The 21021-nt window shown below is 46.4% G+C and overlaps 1 long non-coding RNA gene across 1 annotated transcript; it reads left to right on the top strand.

Annotated features, from left to right (window-relative positions):
* The first annotated feature begins 9805 nt into the window (after window positions 1–9805).
* Window positions 9806–10910, top strand: LOC144326961 (uncharacterized). The gene is made up of 2 exons (XR_013391881.1): window positions 9806–9925; window positions 10659–10910. It is a non-coding gene; the product is annotated as an uncharacterized LOC144326961 (long non-coding RNA).
* Window positions 10911–21021: the final 10111 nt, after the last annotated feature.

Raw genomic sequence — 21021 nt, 5'->3', positions numbered from 1 at the left:
AATTGTTAAAATATATTTACAGTGGTACCTTGGTTCTCGAACACCTTGGCACTCAAACATTTCAGCTCCCGAATGCTGAAAACCTGGAAGTAAGGGTTCCGGTTTTCAAACATTTTTCGGAAGCCGAACGTCCGATGCACCTGTCAGCTATTGTTTCTGGGGCGCCTGCACCAATCGGAAGCTGGGCCTTGGTTTTCGAAATTTTTGACTTCTGGAATGGATTACATTCGAGAACCAAGGTACCACTGTATTGGATTTTCAGTACAAAGGGTGAATTTGGATTTAATTGGGGGGGGGGGTAAGGACTGGCCGACAAATGTCATGTGGACACTGCAAAAAAAAAAAAAAAAAAGAGTGGCATGCGTGAGCAGCACCAATCCCACAATGCACCCTTGTCTGGTAGCCCGTCAGGGCATTCCTACCCACTCCCTGCCTCGCTGTGTGACTGTCTCCAAAGTGACAGTCCCTGAGGGTGGGGCAAGTAGAGCAGAAACTAAGCCAGTGTGTGGGAGGGCGGGAGAAGGAGAGGCACCTGTGGGAAAGGGTGAGTCAGGCCCACAGGAATTCCCAGGATCCACATATATTCACCGAGGCAGGATCTCTCTAAAACAAAATCAGGCTCAACAAGGCCTCACTCCAAGCTGCTTCCCCTTCTCCCTCCTATACAGATTGTAGAGTTGCACCTGTTTCATCCAGGTTCCAGGGGGTGGGTCTCTGTGCATCTTCACAGAAATTGGGGGGGGGGGGGTTGACTTCAAGCAAGATGGAGCAGAAGCCATGGAACAGGCTTCTGGGAATTATTATTATTATATATATGTGCCCCATCACTCTAAGGTCCCAGGGCAGGTTACAATTTAAACCCAATAATGGATATCCCACTAACTCTTTTGCTTCCTGCTTCATTAAACACAGCCCGCCCCCACACAAATATTCTGCTAAGAGGAAAGCAAAACGCAATAGTCAGTCCAAATAAATAAATCCTGCAAGTCATGCCAGCTTGGGTTTCCTGGTCAGAAGGTAGTCAAAGGTAGGTGGGCAAGTGGGAAAGTGCGCTCTACATGGTGCTACCTTTGAAGGTGACTCGGAAACTACAACTAATCCAGAATGCGGCAGCTAGACTGGTGACGGGGAGTGGCTGCCAAGACCACATAACACCGGTCCTGAAAGACCTACATTGGCTCCCAGTACATTTCCGAGCACAATTCAAAGTGTTGGTGCTGACCTTTGAAGCCCTAAATGACTTCGGCCCAATATACCTGAAGGAGCGTCTCCCCCTCCCCCCCCCCCCCGTCCATCGTTCGGCCCGGACACTGAGGTCCAGCTTCGAGGGCCTTCTAGCAGTTCCCTCACTGTGAGAAGTGAGGTTACAGGGAACCAGGCAGTGGGCCTTCTCGGTAGTGGCACAAGCCCTGTGGAACGCCCTCCCACCAGATGTCAAAGAGATAAACAACAACATGGCTTTTAGAAGACATCTGAAGGCAGCCCTGTATCAGGAAGTTTTTAACGTTTGATATTTTGCTGTGTTTTTAATATGTTGGAAGCTGCCTAGAGTGGCTGCAGCAACCCAGTCAGATGGGCGGGGTATAAGTAATAAATTACGATGTTGATGGGTGGGTAGGGAGGGAGTGGCTGCTGTACTCTCTCTCTCTGCTTCAAAGCTTTTCAAGGGGCAGATATGGCCGCAACCTTTCTTCGCTAGCGTTGGCCAGGCTGAAGTTTGATTTGTGGGGCAGAGGAAGACATTGCCTGTTTACTGCCCCTCCCCACCCAGTCAATCAGCACAGCCTTCCCTCCTAGCCCCCAGAGGTTATTTCTGCCCAGCACTCCTGCTGATGCTGAGACACCAAAGAAATAATAAGGCTCCTTGTTGGCCTGGAATCCTTCCAGGGCCATTGTTGCTGTGTTGCAGTCAGGTAGCTATTAATAGCTAGCTAATAACTGGAATGGGGGTTTAATCATCTCCTTTGAAAGGATCAGCAGCCAGGCGAGGAAGGGCTGCACAGGGAGGGTTAATAATGCCCTTTCATGTCGGCAGATGGTATGTTTCAACTAGAAACGCCCAGCAACGCTTCCCTTCACACACCTCAAACTGAGCTCCACTTACAGTGCCAGGTGTTTGTGTTTCCTTGGAGGACGGATATTTGGTTTCTCAGGCAGTGCAATCAAATCTGACGGACTGCAGAAAATGGTGGCACTCCTCCTGTGCTTACACAGTCTTATGGCCCTGGAAAATACCACAAGCCTAGCCCAGTGGGAGGTGGGGAATTTCTACTATCGCTTGCATTCTGGGATCCCGTTCAAATTTTAGGGACCGTGGTGTTGGTGGAACCCTTCCTGCACAGTCTCAGGGTACTCAAAAATATTAATAACTGCAAGCGGAGCTCAGTGGGAGGTGGGAAATAGCATACAATATGGATCTCCTTTAGGACAGGGGGTAAGGTTAGGGGAGAAAAGCACACTTCCTGAAACAATATGAGTAGCCCTAAACATTTTTTTAAAAAGCACTGGCTGTACTTCTTTGCAAGGAGGCTTTCCCAGATACTGGAAACCCTGTTGGTGGCAGGACCAAAGCTGGAGAGAGCCACTTGCCACGAGGGTCGCAAAACAAGAGTTTCTGCACAGTTGTGAAATTTGGGCCCTCAGCAAGGTGGGCAGCATTTTGCAACAGCATCAAATACATTTGTTTCCTGGAACAGGTAAAAGTGATCAGCATTCCAGTGAGCACTGGAGACCCAGAAAAGATCTTCCCAAAAAGGAATAAACAAACAGGCTTGAAAGAGTCTCTCCCCTTGTGGATGCATCTGATAACATGTTTGCATCAGCTGGTATGGAGGCAGCAGCGGCACGGGAAATGCCGTATTATAATCTGCCACCCACACATAGCTCATCCCCTAATCCTCAAGAGCTAGAATTTGGATTTAGCCCTGGGAAATGGGGCTTATGTACCCTGTTAGGTTTGTTAGATGCAGTTTGGGAGAGCAGTTCACGCATACAAGTGTGTGAACAAGTTCTTTCCATCAGGGGCTGCTGTGCGGGGCTGAAAGTTTGGAGAACATTGGCTTCATTTGTCACAGTCTCCTTACAAACGGAAAGCACTTGTTTGTTTCTTTGGTTTTGCATCCCAGAAATTCGTGTGATCTCCGAGTTTGCCATATATGTCCAGCCTCTAAATACTGTAATGCTTAACAGTTCCACCACAGATTGGAAACAATGGGAGGAAATGTTTCAATTCTAGGCCCAAATTTGGGACCCAACCATGGGAAGCAAAGCATTGCATCTATTATACAATGATACAAGTTTGTGTCCTTTCTTGCCCCCCTTCTATAATAGCCACCCGAGGCTTTAAATCCATGTATTTACCCTTTGTCCATTTTTGCTGATCCCGGCTACACCCTCAGGCTATATATGATGCGCTCATGCTCTTTCAAGAAAAGGCGTGGGGGTTTTGAATAGGCTTTCGCCCCGGTCTCTTTTAATATCCTGTTAGCTTACGATCTGCTTCCTCAATCTTCTCATTATCCCCAATCAATATGCTTTCACTGTGCTGCCCTCTCTGTGGCTCAGACGGAAACCCTCTCTAGCTTCTCAGCCATCTCTTCTATCTAGGAGAGAAGGTTGCCTCTGGCTCTGCAAATCTCTCTCTTTCACTCTGCTGGGCCTGCCCTGCTCTTTCATGTTCTTTCTCCCCTCTTTGTTCCTTGACACACGGATGCTCCAACATGCTGAGGCTGCAAAAGCACACCACACACAAACAGAGCAGAGAAGCAGGGCTGGGGGGAGGCCTGCATGAGGAAGCAGGTTTGCAGTGCGCCATTCAGTGTTCTTCCTGCCACACTGTGGCTGTGATCCCACCGGGAGCGCACACACCCCCTTCTCCGAATGTGCCACCTGGCAAGGGGCATTCACGTTCGTCACCCTTTGCCAGTTCGGCAGGATGAGTCATGCCCAAGATTGCAGATGGAGGCCACACCTGCCAACCCCAAGCCATCCTGCTGTTTCTTTTAGAGATGAAACTGAATCACCGCCGAGGTAGCAGGTCTGCCAGGAAAGGAAGAATGAGAAGCTGCATTCGTTTGGGAAACAGAAGCCACCAATCTGGGCAGTGCTTGCTTAAAGAGAGGCCTCTGTCATCCTTCTTTTTTGCAGGCAAGAGTAGGGATCTGTGAGATAAGCCAGGGAGGGCAGAGGTGTTTGGGCAATTCAGCAATTCAGGAGCAGCCATACCTCTTTGCATCCTCCTCCCTCTCCTCTAGATCACATGGACAACTCTGTGAAGCAGGAGCAGCCAGCTGGACTACAACTCCTATCATCCTTGGCTATTGGCTGTGCTGGCTGGGGCTAATGGGAGTTGTAGCCCAACAGTATCTGAAGGGCACCAAGTTGAGGAAGACTGGATTACAGCAAGCAACCTCTGGAGGCAGAATTCATCTAGTGAATGAGGCTCCATCTTGAACAAGCAGTGGCATTAGATGTTGAGGGGGTATGTAGCTAAATATTTCAAAATTTTATGGTTCTGCCTTAAAAAGAAGAAGAAGAAGAAGAAGAAGAAGAAGAAGAAGAAGAAGAAGAAGAAGAAGAAGAAGAAGAAGAAGAAAATATGCCTGGGCATGTGGATGTAGACCTGCACTTCAAAGAAGCAGAACTTGGCAGAGGGTAAGAAGCAGGGAAGAAGAGGTCAACCTGAGGGAGCCTGGCTGGATCCCATCATGTTCCACTGGCGTGGAGAGGGCATGTTATATGAAAGATATTATAAGAAAGAAAAGGAATGTGCTGCCTGTTTAATTATTGTGATATATAGATATATATATATAGTCTCAAAGCAACTTACAATTTCTGAAAGAAAAGAAAAACCAATACCAAATTAAAATACATCAAAAGATTCAAAGACAATATTACCCAAAATCTCTCATCTGGCAATAGTGTAAAAGCAAAAACCTTTGCCAGCAGGGAACAGTGTGTTGCTCCCCCTATTCTTTTCTCTCTTTTTTTAACATTCATCAGCACATGGTGGCCACTAGGAGGGCCCTACTTGGAAGCAATCTTTATCTTGCTGAGCCTGCATTTACAAAAACAACATCTGCTTCCTCCTCTCTTTTATTGGTTTTCACTGCAACTGAATAATAGGGCCATCAGCCTGGAGTTCGTTTCCATGGAAGTAAAAGAAATTAATTCTAATAAATGATTTTTTTAAAGAAAGGAAAACCCAAGTGAAAGATGGACAAGGAAAGGCTGTTGCTCAGAAGCAGAGCACACGGAAGGCAATGGGTTTAATCCCTTGGTAATTCCAAGTCGGGGAAACCCTGGAGAGCCACTGCCAAACACTGTCAACAATATTGAGTTATATAGACCCAATGATAAGAAGCAGCTTCCTGTGTTCTTATGAGAAAGAAATGCCAGGACAATTCATCCAATGGAAAGCTTTGGAAAGCCTCCCTTTATGAAGTGATTAGCAGCGGGAACAGCTTTGCCAGCCATGTTTTATTCACAAAAATGTACTGCTTCAGCTTCCAGGGTCTCAGCACCAGTAACTTTGCTTCCTGCACCGCTCAAAGCAAAGCAAACCAAACTGCAGTGCAATGGCCCCAGGCTTAGCTGCCACTGTTTTTTGAGGGTCTCTGCACTTTGAAGTCTTTGTGATTTCACCATAGTTTGTGTCCTTGACTTGTGAACGGGGATGTTTGTGTGCTGCATTAGGCAGGGCCAAAAAACTCCTTGGCAGGAAGGCTGAGGCAGAAGAGCCCCGTTGATGGAAGCATTCATTTCTGGCTCTCGTCAATCCCCACATCTCTGATCTGACACTGACGTATCTAATCCCACCTTCAGCTCTCTGGTAAGGCCTGGTGTCATGTGACTTGGCCGGCAGCTGGGAGCGATGATGGTCAAACAATCTCCTCAGCATTTCCCTAACTGGCTGCAGCAAGCAGCTTACCATTAATCTCCACTTGTCCCCCTTTGCCCTCTTGGGCCTGAGAGAGAGGCTGCTCAGCGGAGCAAGCAAAGCGCAAGGAATCCGCCTGGGAATGAGGCAGTGGGACACCGACCAAGGGCAGAATCTGACAGGGGGGTGGGGGACGGGCAAGGGGGAAAGCGAAAGGAAGAGCAAGCCACGACTAGCCTCAGAAACTGAGTCGCTTTGGTGAGTCAAACCCTCATCAGCTGCCAGGAGGGAGAGGAATGAGTCAATGCCAGGAAAAGTGTACATTTGCTGACTGCACCGCTTGAAGTTCTTGCTGGGGCAGCAGGATGATTCTATGAGCTCCCAGTTAGAAGTGCACCAACCATCTCTGTCTCTTGTTCTTTCTCTGTCCGTCAGAGGCACACGTCATCCCTCCTCAGTCTGGCTCTTTTGTCTGCAAGGATATGATGATGCTGAGGAAGAGGCCAGTCCAAGTGAAGCATTGGATACATGCCTCTCTAGTCACCAAACATTGCTGCCCCCACACTTCGTCCAGGCTCTGTCATTAGGGATGGTTTAATGCACAACAAAAACAGCTGCATTAGTCACACAGGCCACTGATCGGCAAATGGGGTGCACTGCTGTCCGCTGGTACTAAAATGGAACCCAAACTCCACCCAAACTCCATTTAGCTGTGTGCAGCTAAATTTGGGTTCCATTTGGGTACGAGCATGAAAAATATCCGGAATGACCCTTCAAGTGTGATATTTGATTCTGCTCCGTGTCATAGTTCCCCCAAAGAGGCCAAAACCTTCCAGTGACAACTTGGTATCTACACAGCTCAGAAGGCTATGCACTCGGCACAGATGGAATTGCACCCGTGGTTATCAGAGTAAACAGGCGCAAAAGCAGACACAGGCCTTCGCCCTCTGCAGCCTCCAGGACTAGCTCCACTTCCTAGTGTTCCTTCCAAACAGCTTTCTGCCTCGCGCAAGCTGATGTATATGCCAGTGCTCAGCACTACGGCAAGGCTTTCTTCCTGTATCTGGAACTCTCTTGTTTTTCTATTTGGTAGAGATACTAAGAGCAACAGTTGTAGCTGCAGAAGCGCTGAGGTGGCTGGTGTGGTCCTTCTTGGCAACACACGGGCCTTGCACACTTGGCATTCATAGTGGCATAGTTGCTGTTTGAGCTAACATTTTTAAGAGTGAATCTGAGCGCACCGCTGCTCACATTGTTGTTATAAGAGTGAGTGTGGGGGTCTTCCTTTCCACACTAATGGTGGGTTGTGCCTAAAGTGAGAAAAGTTATCTAGTTGTCATCACATTCTTAACATGCCCTTGTGCCAGCAAATGCCAGAGTTATGAGCCCCTTCGTGGCTTTTTTGGGGGGGGGGGCGGGATATATAATGCCTAGTATTCCGAAATTCTAATCTAGTGGGAGAATAGATTAGAAGAGCTACTACATGTCTGCCTGAGATATGGCTAACCTGGTTACTGAGGTGGGATTTTGTCTGCAGCTAAGCTTTCTTGTCACGGGCAATACTTGACTCAGTGCCATAGCTCTCTCTGAACTGAGCTCACACCCTAGCAGCTCATACCAGCCAGAGGGAAGTGATGCAAAACAGGCATCTTCCAAGCGACTCCCTCCACACAAAAGGCAAGATGATGCAGGATGACACATGCCACCCAAATGAAAATATTGAGGATCCTTTCTAAATCTTTCACAAACATTGGTTGTTTTTTTTTGTTGTTTTTTGCAGTAGCAGAAAAAGTGGGGTTTGGAAACATTATTCCAGAATACTAGCTGAAGGATGTGGGCATCTTGTGGCAACATGTCATCCCCCGCTAAAAAATAAAAATAAAAAAATCCCTTCAGCAACTATTCCACTATAAATAGTGAAGTGTGGAAAGGCCCACAGAGAAGGCAGCCAAGTATGGATGCAATAGCAGCTTCAAACAATGGAGCATGGCCCCCGTGTCAAGGAAAGAACCATAGCCAACATTATTGTGGAGAGTCTTCTACGGAGGATGCACATTAATTTAGTGGTATCTGCTGCCCATTGGGCATGGTAGGGCAGGGAGGACAACAGGAGGTGGAGCCGGCACAGATGACAGGCGAAGCTTAGCACTCTCTTCCTCCCTGCCCTATAAGGGCAAAACAGCCTAAGGAGGAGGAGTTGGGCAGCCAGGACCACCCCGTGGAAAGGCTGTAAGAAAGAAGTCATGCAGGTGGGGACTGGCTGAATGGAGACTGAGGTTGGTGGCGCAGTGATCCATCCACCCCCAAGGACCAACGTTCATTGCATAAATCCACTTTATGCATGGCCAACCTCATGAAGCAGCGGGGGGGGGGGGGAGATATGCATTACACCGTCAGCACTTATCAAGAGGAACGAGAAATGCTTGGCGCAATACACAAAGGTCACTCTCTGCAGCAATCTGTACCAGTGTCCAATGGGAAGTTAACATGCTGCAATTGTGCTAGAGGTCTTTGCCGCTACTGATTGTAAATGCCAATAGAGGAAGGGCACATTGTGGCAATTAGCCTTGGTTGAGCTCTCTCTCGTGTCCCCATTTCCTGCAGCAAGTGCAGGAATGCTGCAACTCCCAGCCCCCCAAATGAATATCAGGGGATGTTTGCATGTTGCAAAGAAGGATGTCTGCTTTCTTCAGGACGCATACATGCATGGAACCTGCCATTGCACACAGATATGCTCTCTTTTGAAATGTCTACTATTTTTTGTTAACTTTGTGTTAAATATATATTCTGTAGTTGACCTTTGTAATGTTTTATTTTGATATCTTTAAGATAATATTTTAGCTTCTGTTAATTGTGTTGCTTTGCCTGTATACTTTATATTTGACTTTCTTCAGCAATGTGTTTCTGGATTGTTTTATTGATGTTTTAATGTGCTGTGAACCACTTTGAGATTTTTCTTAAAAATATAAAGTGGTATTGAAATGAAATGAATCATCATCTTACCTTCTCCATGATTTTGTGGAAGAAGTTTTTTCCTCTTTGTACGTTCTCAGCTAGCAGTTTGTTGAGTGGGTTTGGACTAGTAATAGTCTTCATTGTAAGAAAGATTCAGGGTCAGTTATAGAGATTTTAAGATAATCAAAACCACCACCACCACCACCAGAAACAGATTTCTCTCAATCCAGAGAAAGATTATAATCCTTAAACACCAACTGAAATCAATGAGATATGCTAGCTGAAATGAATAGGATGCAAGTGTAACTGAAGCTGCATTCCTCTGCACATTTACATTGGGAGGGGGGGTGCCTTTGAACACTGGGAAATATATTTCTGATAGAATCAGACCGCTTGCTCAATCAGATCCAGAATCTTTAAGTGCTATCCATACTAACTATTAACCCAGATCTGCTGCCAATAGCACAATATCCCATCTCCACAAAATGGGTGAGTCAGAAAGCAGCTAGGCAAAACTGGTCCACCATTTCTGTGAAGGTAGGGATAGCCATGCTCATTCTTACCAGGAAACAAGAACCTTGCACTATGTGAGCACATCAGTGTATGCATGATACAGCCAAGGGTTGTGTGGCCTTCAAGCAGTTCTTTAAAAATAAGCAAAGGCAGTGATGGTACAGGCACAGTCCAATAGGTGCTTGTGATACTTGTTCGGTCACATTCCCTGCAGCACTCCCAATTGTAACTGATTGCACTAGGTTGGGGAAGGGTGGACGGGAATAGTATTTTCCTAGCAGCAAAATATTCTGGTTTGGAGTGTTTTGAAAGTGTGATGTTCAGCAATATAAATGCTGTCCTAAGACAAAATGTCTGGATATTCTGAGCACTCTCAAACTCATGTTATTGAGCATCCATCCTGACTTACTTGCAGAGGAGCAGATGAAGCTAACTACTTGTCATTCATTCTGGAAATTAGGGGAAATTAGCACACTTCTCTGCCATCTCCCTTATTGCAAGAAGCCTGATCTTTCGGGAAGGAGGATCGTTTGTGCAAGACCTCCCAATCAACTAGAATTGCACTGCCTGAATTTGTTGGTATGTGACCAAACCCCACCTCAAAACAGAGCCCTTTGCAACACAAATGAAAACTGCACATTTGTGATGCTACCTACTCTCTGCAGATGGCCCATGTGATCTCAAACCCGCCTTCGGTTAAATTTAAGCAGCAAACCATCTTAGAGGCAACGTCAAGGGGTGGTCAGGGGGCGGATAATGCAACAAGCTGTTCTTGATTAGGAAAGACATGCCTGTGGAGCTGGTATGTGTGTCGCATGCCCTGCCCCTCTGCTCAAGAGGCGAGCATTTGCCCTGGAGAGGTTCATCTGCCTGCCCTTCACCCATCGCAGCACAAAGACAAAGCAGAGGAATGACGATCCCGCAGAATGGCATGTTTCTCACCACCTTTCCCCCCTTTCCTCCACATGGGCTGAATCAGCATTTCAGGGAAACCATGCAAATGCTGAATCGCCACAAGCTTATTTTGCCAGGCCTGCCTTGTGCGCATGAATGAGAATGCATGCTGCCAGATGGGGCTTAGGAACGAGAAGCAGAGCACAGGGGGAGACATTTGCAAACGGGGGGGGGGGGCACAAAAGGGGCAGGATGCAATGCCGTTTCTCCCCACCTGACTAAACTGATGTTGGAGAATCTCTCCCAATATATATATTAAAAACCACCCCATAGAATCTAAAATTTAAAAATGGAAATAAAGACTAGCCCTCTTCCTTTTACTATATTAACCTGCTCTACCATTTTCAATGTATTCCAGCCTTCCTCTCTTGCCGTCCTGGAGTTTTGGACTACAAATCTCATCAGCCTCAGCCAGCATGGGCACCACGTTGGGGAAGGGTGATGTGTCCCACAATACCTCACTTCATTCTGCCACCGCTCCAAGCAAAAGGTCTACAGTCTTATCTCCTAGCCATCTTTCCTCTCTCCCTCTCTGTTTGTCTGTCTGTATAAATGAAATGGCTTTTTAAAAATTCAGATGATTATCTTTAAGAATAAAATGGATAAAGGATTTTTTTTTTAAATGCATTTTGTGTTCTGAGCATTTAGGTCACTTGCTTTTAATCCCACTTTTAATCCTTTTTCTCTGCATCTGTGAGAACCAAAAGCATTTTTAAAATGGAATCTGAAGCTCTTAATTTCACGTGGAACTTCAGGTTTCTACAAGCCCACAAAACGATGGAAATCAAGATTAAAGTGTATGAGCTGGCAGTGCAGGGCACCACCTTTTGCATATTGGCATACTCATTCCTCTGAACTCGTTCCTCCTTCACAGCAGAAGGCATGAAAAGCAGGGTGTTCCCCTGATTCCTCTCCTGCCTGGCAGGGCTTTCTATCAGCAGGGCACGCCTATGCCAGCCAAGGGAGGAGGAGAAGGGAGACAGGCAGGCGAAAAAGCTGCACCCTGGGGAGCGAGGCATTGCCCTGGCATGCCTGGCACAGTCAACAGCACGGCAGCAGGCTCTCTTGCCAGCAACCTCCTTGCACAACAGAAATGGGGGTTGGGTCAAAGTATGGACCCTTTGCAAATCTGCTGGGTATTCGTCATCCAAGCTATCTTGGAGTGGGTCAGTCCAACATTTGTGGCATTTTGCATTTCTCCCATAGGGAAGAATGATTCTGTCCATTTCAGTTTCTCCCAGATACTCTCAAGTTCAGTTCTGCACACTTTAACATTAGTTTGCAATTATTGTTATTATTTTAAATCCTCTTTTGCATTTTAGTGCAAATTTCTCATAACATACACATTTTTGTATGATATTTTACCCAATATGCACTTTTTTTGCAAAGCAATTTTCTCTAATGTAATACGTTTTTCATGTTATTTTGATTCATTTATGTACTTTATAGTCATCCTTTACCCTAGTACGTTCGTTTTGTAAACACTGGTTGCCTGCAAAATTCGCAGAAGTGTTATTCTGCAAAATTCGCAGAAGCATTTGAAATGAATTTCTCCCTGATCCCTACCTCCCAGTAGTTTGAGAGTTGAGGACAGACAAATGGATCCTAAACCCTCATCATGGTGGGGAGGGGCAGCAGATCCTTTCCCTGCTCCCCTCGCCCCTTACAAAACTTAAGAAGCGCATTTCTCCACAAAGGGTAATTGAGAAGGCGCACACTTCCCTGTGTTTGCCTTAGTTAGGACCCCAGGGGTTCTTCCTCCATTCTGCATTGACAGCAGTTTCCACAGAATCTGGCAGATGCTATAGAAGATAGTAGCGGCTGCACAATGTCAGTCACAAGGACATCAGAGTCACATCCAGTCAGGATACCCAAGGCAATAGCTAGGCAAGGCAATAACCTCCAGCCATCGCTTTTGGAGCACACTGTATCCTCATGATGTGATCCCTTGCCCAATGCTTGTTCCACATTCTTGGCTTATATATTAGAAATATCAAATGAACAACCATTTGAACTCCTGATCCTTACTCATATTGAAGACAGAACATGATATATATCACTACAGAGTCATGAGAAGAACAATGCCACCACACTTCTTTTATAGAACACAGATATCTAGTGTCTGGTAAAAGGGGAAAATGGATTTTTATCTCTCCCTGGGTAAGGTGATTAAAGTGCTCTGTTGCCTAGTGCAACAAATCTGCTTTAGAAAATCAACCAACCACTTTTTGCTGTTAGGGAAGTGATGAGGAGGCAAAGTGTCCAACAGTGCAGCTGGGGCCACCCAACCCTCCAATAGGAAGGCAGCAGGATTCTGCACCAGCTGAAAGTCTTGTCCCACCCAGAGGCCGTGACAGCTAGGCCCACAATGTCCTCATGCAGCCAAGTACTAACGACAGGTTCTGAGTTGAAAGTGGGCATGTGCAGAGAACGATGGGGATCCTGTGCCTTTAGCAGATGGGCAGAGGAGGGAATTTCCGCGGGGAGGGGGGTTTCTCTCTCTAACGTGACTTGCTGTGTGTGGAATTCCAGCAGCTATGAAAGGTGTCCAGAGCAACAAGGGAGGGATGGAGGCCTGTTCACTGTTGAATCAGGTTACTCTGAGTGGGTTGGTTGGATGCAGGCAGGACTTGAACATTTCTGTACATACAGCCGAGGCCAAAAGCATTTCCCCCTACAGACTATATACATCAATCATGCTTTCAGGAAGCTAAATGTCTCTGGCCTTTTAGAACTTGCCCTGCAATTGATCCCACAGGGGGAGGGAGTGCTTCCCCCACCTCTTTCCTAAGCCTGCCCCATAGCTTCTTCTTTTTTACCTTTTGCATGCAATGCTGAACTTTGCTCCTTTAACTAGCTATGCAATGTTAGGAGACTGGAGGAGGGAAAACACACACATCCTGGGAGTCGAGCATTTGCAACAATAAAACCAACCAACCCTGGAGTAAATAATTTGGCAAGTGGAGTCGAGTTCAGTTTGTATGAAGTGGGAGGGAGCTGGGTCAGAGGGATTATTGTGTGTTTGGGCAAAGGCAAGCTCCTTTCTAAACGCTCAGCTTGGCTCCCTCAGCTGCTCTCGCCTCCCTCCCCCTACCTTACAGTGGAAAAGCGCAAGACATACAATTAAGCAGAGAATTATAGCCTAATTGCCCTTTCTCCAATCCATCTGCTCGGAGTGTATTGGAAACAGTCTCTAGGGCTGTTGCTACAAGCTTTTAGCCAAATGTACACCATAGACCTCTGGGGCGCTCCTCTCTCCCTTTGTGCGCCAGGCAAGCTCAGAGAGCCACAGGAGCCAGCAGGCCGCCCTCCAACAGCGTACATTCATGCAGCCTTTGCAAAAAAAAAGGGGGGGAGGGTGAAATGTTCCCCTCCTCTTCTGTCGCACCTTTCTTCCAATGCAGCCTTCCCCACTTCCTCATTCTGTTCTTGGGCCTCCAGTGCGGGGTACCAGCTTATGATTTCAAAGATCTTGGCATGTAGGCAGTGGAGTCAGGGGGTGATTCCCTCAAGCACAGAATCAGAGGGGAGCCCAGAGGTGGATTTGCAAAATGGTCTTCCATTCAGCGTTTTCAGTATGCTTGGTATGAAACCTGAATAGCAGTCCACCTGACCTTAGAAGGCTCCAGCTGCGAATAAGTGCCACAGCCTCTGCTGCCAGGCTCCCCCAAGGACCACAACTCTCTTCCAATTAGAAAACAGTGTAAGTGGTAAGTCTACACACAGGGGAGTCATGAGTCACGACACATCTACAGGGGCAAGAGTGGACTCTCTGGGAAGGATTCACCTAATGCATCCCATCAACAGAAGCCCTGTGTAAGGACATCTGCTAGCACAGTGGGGCTCCCCCCCCCCGAAATGGAGGTGGGAGAACCCCCAGAACAGCACATGGGGAGGGGAATTGTCCCATCAGGCAAGCTTGTGATCAGGCAAGAATGTGCCCTTAATCTGTGGTGATGCCTCATTTGCCTGGATAGAGGATGGATAGGGGTGTGTGGGTGTGGGTGAGAACACACTCGCTTTGGCCACACCCACCACTGGTACACAGCCCCTGGAAGGTGGCCTATGAGGTAATGTTGAGAAAAGGTTCTCCACTTCTTCTCTGAACTCTCACGGAAGAGGAACAGTCTGCTGAAGAATAACGCTTAACGCTCCACCTTTTGAGTAGCAAATGCACGGGCCAATAAATTCTTCAACCTCCAATTAGAAAATGTTTTAAGCCTCAAGAAAACATTCCTCAGGAAGTCTAGGCTTCCTCACACATTATGTATCTCTAGACACATGCCTAGAATATCATGTGCAAATGGAACGAGCATGTCCTTGTAGGCTGTGTCCTACAGGCCTGAGGTTGGTTCCACTTGGATGCCTGACTTGCTGGGTAATCCTGTGTTTGCTGCTGTGTAATGTATACACAACACAATCCTGAGGACCTTGCATTGGCAGGGCGCAGACCAGTGAGGAGGGCTCCGACTGGCAGCCTAGCATAGCTTGCTTGGCTGTTCTGTGTTCATGTTCACAGCAAAGTTCATAAAATGCTTCATCCTTGCATGTCACTAAAGGGTCCACTTGGCACTTTGGCAGCTTACAGCTCATGTGCAAGAATTTGGGCATGTACAGTAAGTTAATACTGAAGTAGGCCACCCCTTGGGCGCATGCATGGAGACATAGATGCCATCTCGCGCCAAAGATTGTGGGTGCCCGAAACAAAGGGCTGCAACTTTGCCCATTGACTTTGTGGGGGCCCAGCCCCACAAGTATACTATTGGCCATGGCCCCCTGGAGTTGGCTCCAGTGCATGGAGAAAATAAGGATGGAGGAAATATATTTTTGTCTCCTTTAAAATTATTGCAAACAGGCATACAGGTCAGATTTCCCATTGGCATCTGTACATCTACTCCAACACTCCACATGATCCTTGGACCCTCATTTTGACACTTAGCTGGTTTATTCTATTTGCAGAGCAAACAGTCCCTCTTTGCTGTCAGATAAGGCTATACCGGATCTCTGGCTAGGTAGCTGGAAGCTGGCAGAAAACAGGGCTCAGCCCTTCTGGTGCCTCCCTCCCTGCTTTCACTTCCCCAGGTGGTTTTCCATTTAGATATCCAGCTTTGAGTCTTCTGCATTTTGATGAACAGCACCCAGTTGTGCAAATGCAGGATTATCCCTCATTCACCTCAAAGCATTCTTATATGTCATGTAGGATGACTCCCTAAGGAGGCCTAGCCAATGGCCAAAGCTTCTCCTTAGCTTCTCTGAACAGGTGTTTTGCTTAGGCTTGCAACCAAGGCCAGCTCAGTCATACCCTTCCCACTTGGTGGGCTAGAGAAAACCACGAGCTGCCCAGCTCCTTGTGTAAGATTTGACTTACAAGGGGGGATAGACGCTACTGTTAGGAAGGGTTAATGCTCGATGATATGACACTCAATACAGCTGGAACACTTGGACATTAAAACATAACCCACAACCAACTCCCTTCTGAAAAATCGTGTGTGAAGCCACCTTGCGTTGCACATACAGGGAAGATTCAATATTAACACAACAGCTCTTCTCTGGGGAGAAACCTACTGCAAAAAAATGGGGGAGGGGGATATAAACCTGATATATCAGAAATGGATCCTAGGTTGCCAAGATTCATACTCAAGACAGCAAAACACTTGTGTAGAAAAGCACTGATAATTGTTTCCCCTTTATTGTAGTGATAGTTATGAAAGGCGGGGGGAGAAGACTCACAACCAACTGTAGACAGGTGGTAGTCTAGAAATAAGTGGTTCAACTGGTTGAGCAGTGCCAAGCAACTGTTGATTTATTGGAAAAAATTAATTATTAATTTAAACCATAGAGATTAAAATCCACAACGCAGGGCAAGGATGACAACTCCTGGAAAATCCCTCTCAAATACTGATGCTTGTGAAATTCAGTAGAAATGTTTGTTCCTATTGGTGCCAAAGGCTTCTGAACCTCCTACTCCTGCTTTTATAATCACACAATATAAGTGTTTGCTATGGCTTACTAACTCTGGAGATGTGCATGAGCAAGAGTCTTAATGTCCCCAAGAAAGAACACTTAAAATAGGGATGGGGAAGCTGTGTCCGCCCCCCCCCCAGATGTTGCCAGATGACAAGTCCCAACATCCCTTTTCATTGGCCTTGCTGGCTGGGGCTGATTGGAGCTGGAGCTCAACAACATCTGAAGGACCATGGCTCCTCCATCCTTGGATTAAACAACAGGAACAATAATATCATCCCCCCCCCCCCCTAAAATTAGTTACTGTTGGTTGAGATTCATAAAACAAGAAGCAAGTTAAGAGTTTGGTGATGGGTTATAAGGGAAAGGGTGGATAGCTATGGAGAAAACATTCTCTTTTCACGGGGTTTCTCCAGGATCTGAGAGGCAGCTTCTGTACCATGAAAATAAATAGGTTGCAATGGGAGCTCCTATTCAAAATGGAGGAGGAGGGCAGGAGAGACAAATTGCTTTGGATTAGTGGCAGGCCATGCAGAAATCTACATGATGTTTTGCAGAAGGGGTGAGCGAGTCCTCCAGCCTGTGCAAGGCAGCTCATAGTCAAAGGCCTTCATGGTCCAGGGCAGGCTCCCCACCTCCAAAGTTCAGACAACAGTAGGAGTAGAAGGAGCTGCATAACGTTGGGTGCTTAACACCTCTGCCCCTTTCACTGCATTTACCCCCTTCAGACAAGCGACACCTCAAGAGGGTTACAGAAAGGGAAATAACTATGTGTTGCTGCTGTGGACTAGTGATTACAACTTGAAAATTTCCTCTTTACCACAGTTACTCCACAGTCCTACAAAGTGCACACTCTCTACATTGCGGCATGCTTTCCACATGTTTTCAAATCCCTTTCATTTTTCCCTCTTTTGCAGAGGCCACAATCTACAATCATAAGGCTACCATTGCTTCAAGTCAGGTCAGAGCAAGGGTGAAGAAGCTCTCCCGATGTTGCTGGAGTACAATTCTCACCACCCCTGGCCAATGGCCATTCTGGCTGAGGCTGATGGGATCTGGAAGATCTGAGAGGACCACATGTCCCTGGGCCAGAGGATGGCCATGCTTGCTATCTGATTGTGATCTCAGGCTGTCATATACATGTGTAATGTGTATCCTTATATCCTCATTGCTTTAGCAAGCTATTGTGGGCTGCTTGTGGTTAAGTCAATGAAGGGCTAGATGGTGTCTGAGCTAGACTGAGTGGCAAGTTTGCTGAGAGACACAGGAGGAGGAGGAGGATTCCAAACAAGAGGTAGTCATAATATGCTCCTGCCAAGAATGTGCTCTCTCTCCAAGTCACACCCTGACGTCTTGCATTTTCATACCATACCCTAAATGGACTACAGCTAAAAGCTGGCAAATACAACCTTGAAATATCAACTAGGAATGCAACAGTGCGAGGCCCAAACCAAAAGAGGGTGCCCTTCCACAGAACTAACTCCATCATGATAACCTAGTTCTCAAAAAGTTTCCTTCACACACTCATTGGACTTGATGGCAGCCAGCCCAGAGAAATGACTTGGCCAAAGAGTGTGGGCTGGTCCTCCATCATAAGCAGTTCCTATGAAAGGACCTCATGTATCTGTGAATGAACTGGGTCACATGGTTGTAGAGGGAGGCACACATGGGTGGGTGTGCTGGTGTATGCAGAAGGTCGAGGTTTCATCTCTGGGATCTCTAGGCAGGGCAGTTGGCACTGAGCAAGATGGGCAAGTGGTCTGACTTGGTGTAAAGCAGTTTCTTCTATGCAGTGTAGCCTGCTTAGGAGTGATAGGAAAATTTGACAAATCCATTGAAAGGCCATCAATGGCTACTAGCCATAATGACTGGGCTCTGCAGGAATGCTTCTGAATTCCAAATGCTGGAAGTTGCAGGAGAGGAGAGGGCTCTTGTGCTCTTGTCCTGCTTGTAGGTTTCCCACAGGCATCTGGTTGGCCACTGACAGATCAGGAGGCTAGACCAGATGGGCCATTGGCCTGATCCAGCAGCTCCCTTTTCTGTACTCACAGAACCACCAAAGCAGGTGTTGTGTCCAAACTTAAGTTTACGGCACCACCATGGATTAACTGCTTAAAAACAAAAACCCGAAGCAGCTTAGAACTGGGAAGTCCAGCATATGCAGAGCCAAGCTGGCTACGTTTCTGGTGTTGCAATGTTGCTAAAAGCAGCACCACTTGTTTACAAGGAAAACAGGAAGTGGACAGATTGCTTTAGGAACTGGTCAAGGGACGTTGAGGCGCAGGAATGGGGTAAGATTTTGGCACTGCCATGGGAAAGACAGGGGAGTCTTCTATAGAGTAGACTGTGGCCATTTGTATTACCTTTTATAAAGGTAGTAAGTTTTTATCTGGGCTTGCTTGCTGATCTATATCAACAAATGGCAGCTGCCCAGAAGAACAGGTCTGATCAGATGCAGAACAGCTAATCCTCTCATCTTGCTTTTCCTGAAGAGGGGTCAGCAGTGCCTACAGCCAAGTAGGGAGCAACAATCTGAAGCACAAGGCGGCTTTACGGTTGAGCTGAAGATGATTGTCACAGAAGATGACAAGGACACAGCCCCCACCCTCTCCTGCAAACACCTGGCATACCTAGGTGGACAACTGAATAAATAGGTGGACACAGAGAAATATGAAATTACCATTTATGTCACACTTCCAATGCTCAAACTATTTCACATACATCAAAGTAATCCTAAAAGCCCTGAGGTAGGCAACATTATCCCCAATAGGAGACAGATAGTGACAAAGGCATTATAAATATCCAGTACGAATCTTTTTTCGTGTTGCATCCAGTTTATGAAACAGTGCGTCCTATACAAGACTCAAGACTAATCTTTGCTTAATTCTATAGTTCCAAGTTCTATCCAAATCCTAACCACATTTTAAGTTCTGCAGGATTCAGTGGAATTTACTGCTGAGTAAATAGTTCAAGCAAGCATGGGATAGGATTTATTGCTGAGTATCATTTTAACCATCAGTGCAGTACCACCACATTTCACCTGCAGATAGAAGACCAGCCCCCCAAGTTATCCTTGACAGCATCACAAAGCTGGCCAGCTTTATGGCCAGCCCTTCTAGACACAATGCTCTTGACCAGCTCATGTTATTTTGCTGCCTAAGAATGATCAGCAAATGACTGCCCCACAAGTCAATGTACATGGTGCACAAGGCCAGTTATTTTGGCACTAGAGGCAGAAAAATCCCACAAATGCATCTTGCCAATCATTTGCTGGTCTTTCATGGCTTCCAAAGCCGCTGCCCAAAGAAGACATCTCACTTTGCCTAATAGTAAGGCTAGCTCTGCTCTTGTTCTTACTAACAAACCTGGAACACAGGGAAGAAAACTGCATGTTAATAAATAGTTTAAATCCTTTCCAAAACTTGAGATGAATGTATACAGAGACTTAAGACATTATTAAAAGCAAAAACCTCTTATTGTGCAGTTTTCATATTTAACTATCCCTTTTCATATGGAACATTATGAAAAGCAGTGAGCTTTCAAATGAAGCAGCTACAAGTTTTTCCTGTAGAATTGGGGCTTTTGGCTCAAGACTATGCTAAACTTACTGTTTGCTTTTGGAACACCCACCCCACAGGAGACTTTGGGAAAGTAAAAATATCACTCTTTGCTCAGGAGTTATGAAATCATATCATGTCTCAGAATGTATCCATGGGATCGCATCACCCATGATATCTGTAGTTCCATGGACCTTAACGTGGTTCCAGGCATGGGGATGAAGCAGCCTTTCCTATTTGGGCTTCCTGTCTGTGCTTGTCCATCTACAACCAAAATACATCTATCTCTTCCAGAGGAAGTTACACAAGCGGTCCCCACATTAGGATCTTGTGCGACTCATGATGAGAGGAAATGTGGAAGCTCTATCATGGATGGGACTGAGAAGTACAGAAGGCAAGCAGCACAAAGCAGCTGCCATTCTTCCCAAATAGTTTGTGTGTGATGAATCACGGATAATCATCTCAAAACTGATACAGTCTGTCCAGCGTCCTGTCCTCAATTAGCATGCTATTTCCTGTTTCTAGGTACTAGCCATCCCATAGCATCCCTAGCTTGTTAGGGCAAGCTGACCAATCCCTCATCATACCCCCTTTCCAAGCCACTCTATAGCCATAGGCCAAGGACAGGAAACATCTGGCCCTCCAGATGTGGTTGGAACTCTCATCATCCTTGACTAGTATCTTTGCTGTCTGGGGCTGTTGGGAGCCCAATGGTATTTGGAGGATCCCAAGTTTCCCCAATCTTGTACTAGACCTTTGACAAAAATAGTTGCATGGCTAATTTTATGTATCTCCACTCATTCAGTATATGAACACATGACTCGATTGCTTCTGGGTGCGGGAGGTGAGGTGTTTCCAAACTTGCACAACTCCAACTTCACGATCCCATGGAGACATCTCAGGGCGTGGCCCCCCTTTTCTGCATATCACATCACAATCAACTGGAGTGTGTATGGGTGGCAGCATGTATTCAGCATTCTTATGAAGCAAACCTGAACCCACACCCTGAGAGAAATGCTTAGGAAAGGGAAAGCACACCAAGGTGAGTACACAGGAACAAATTTGGAAAGCTGAAACAAAGAAGAAATGTGGGAATGGAAGGTGAAGGAAACATTTTGAGAGCACAAACATTTCCTGCATAGATATCTCAAACTTTAAGGCTGGATCCAGACTTAGCCATGAGTATACTAATCTTTAGCT

This window comes from Podarcis muralis, chromosome 2, assembly GCF_964188315.1.
Source record: "Podarcis muralis chromosome 2, rPodMur119.hap1.1, whole genome shotgun sequence".
NCBI classification, from domain to species: Eukaryota; Metazoa; Chordata; class Lepidosauria; order Squamata; family Lacertidae; genus Podarcis; species Podarcis muralis.
Note: the sequence above shows the minus strand (reverse complement) of the source record. Positions and strands in the feature narration are given on the sequence as shown.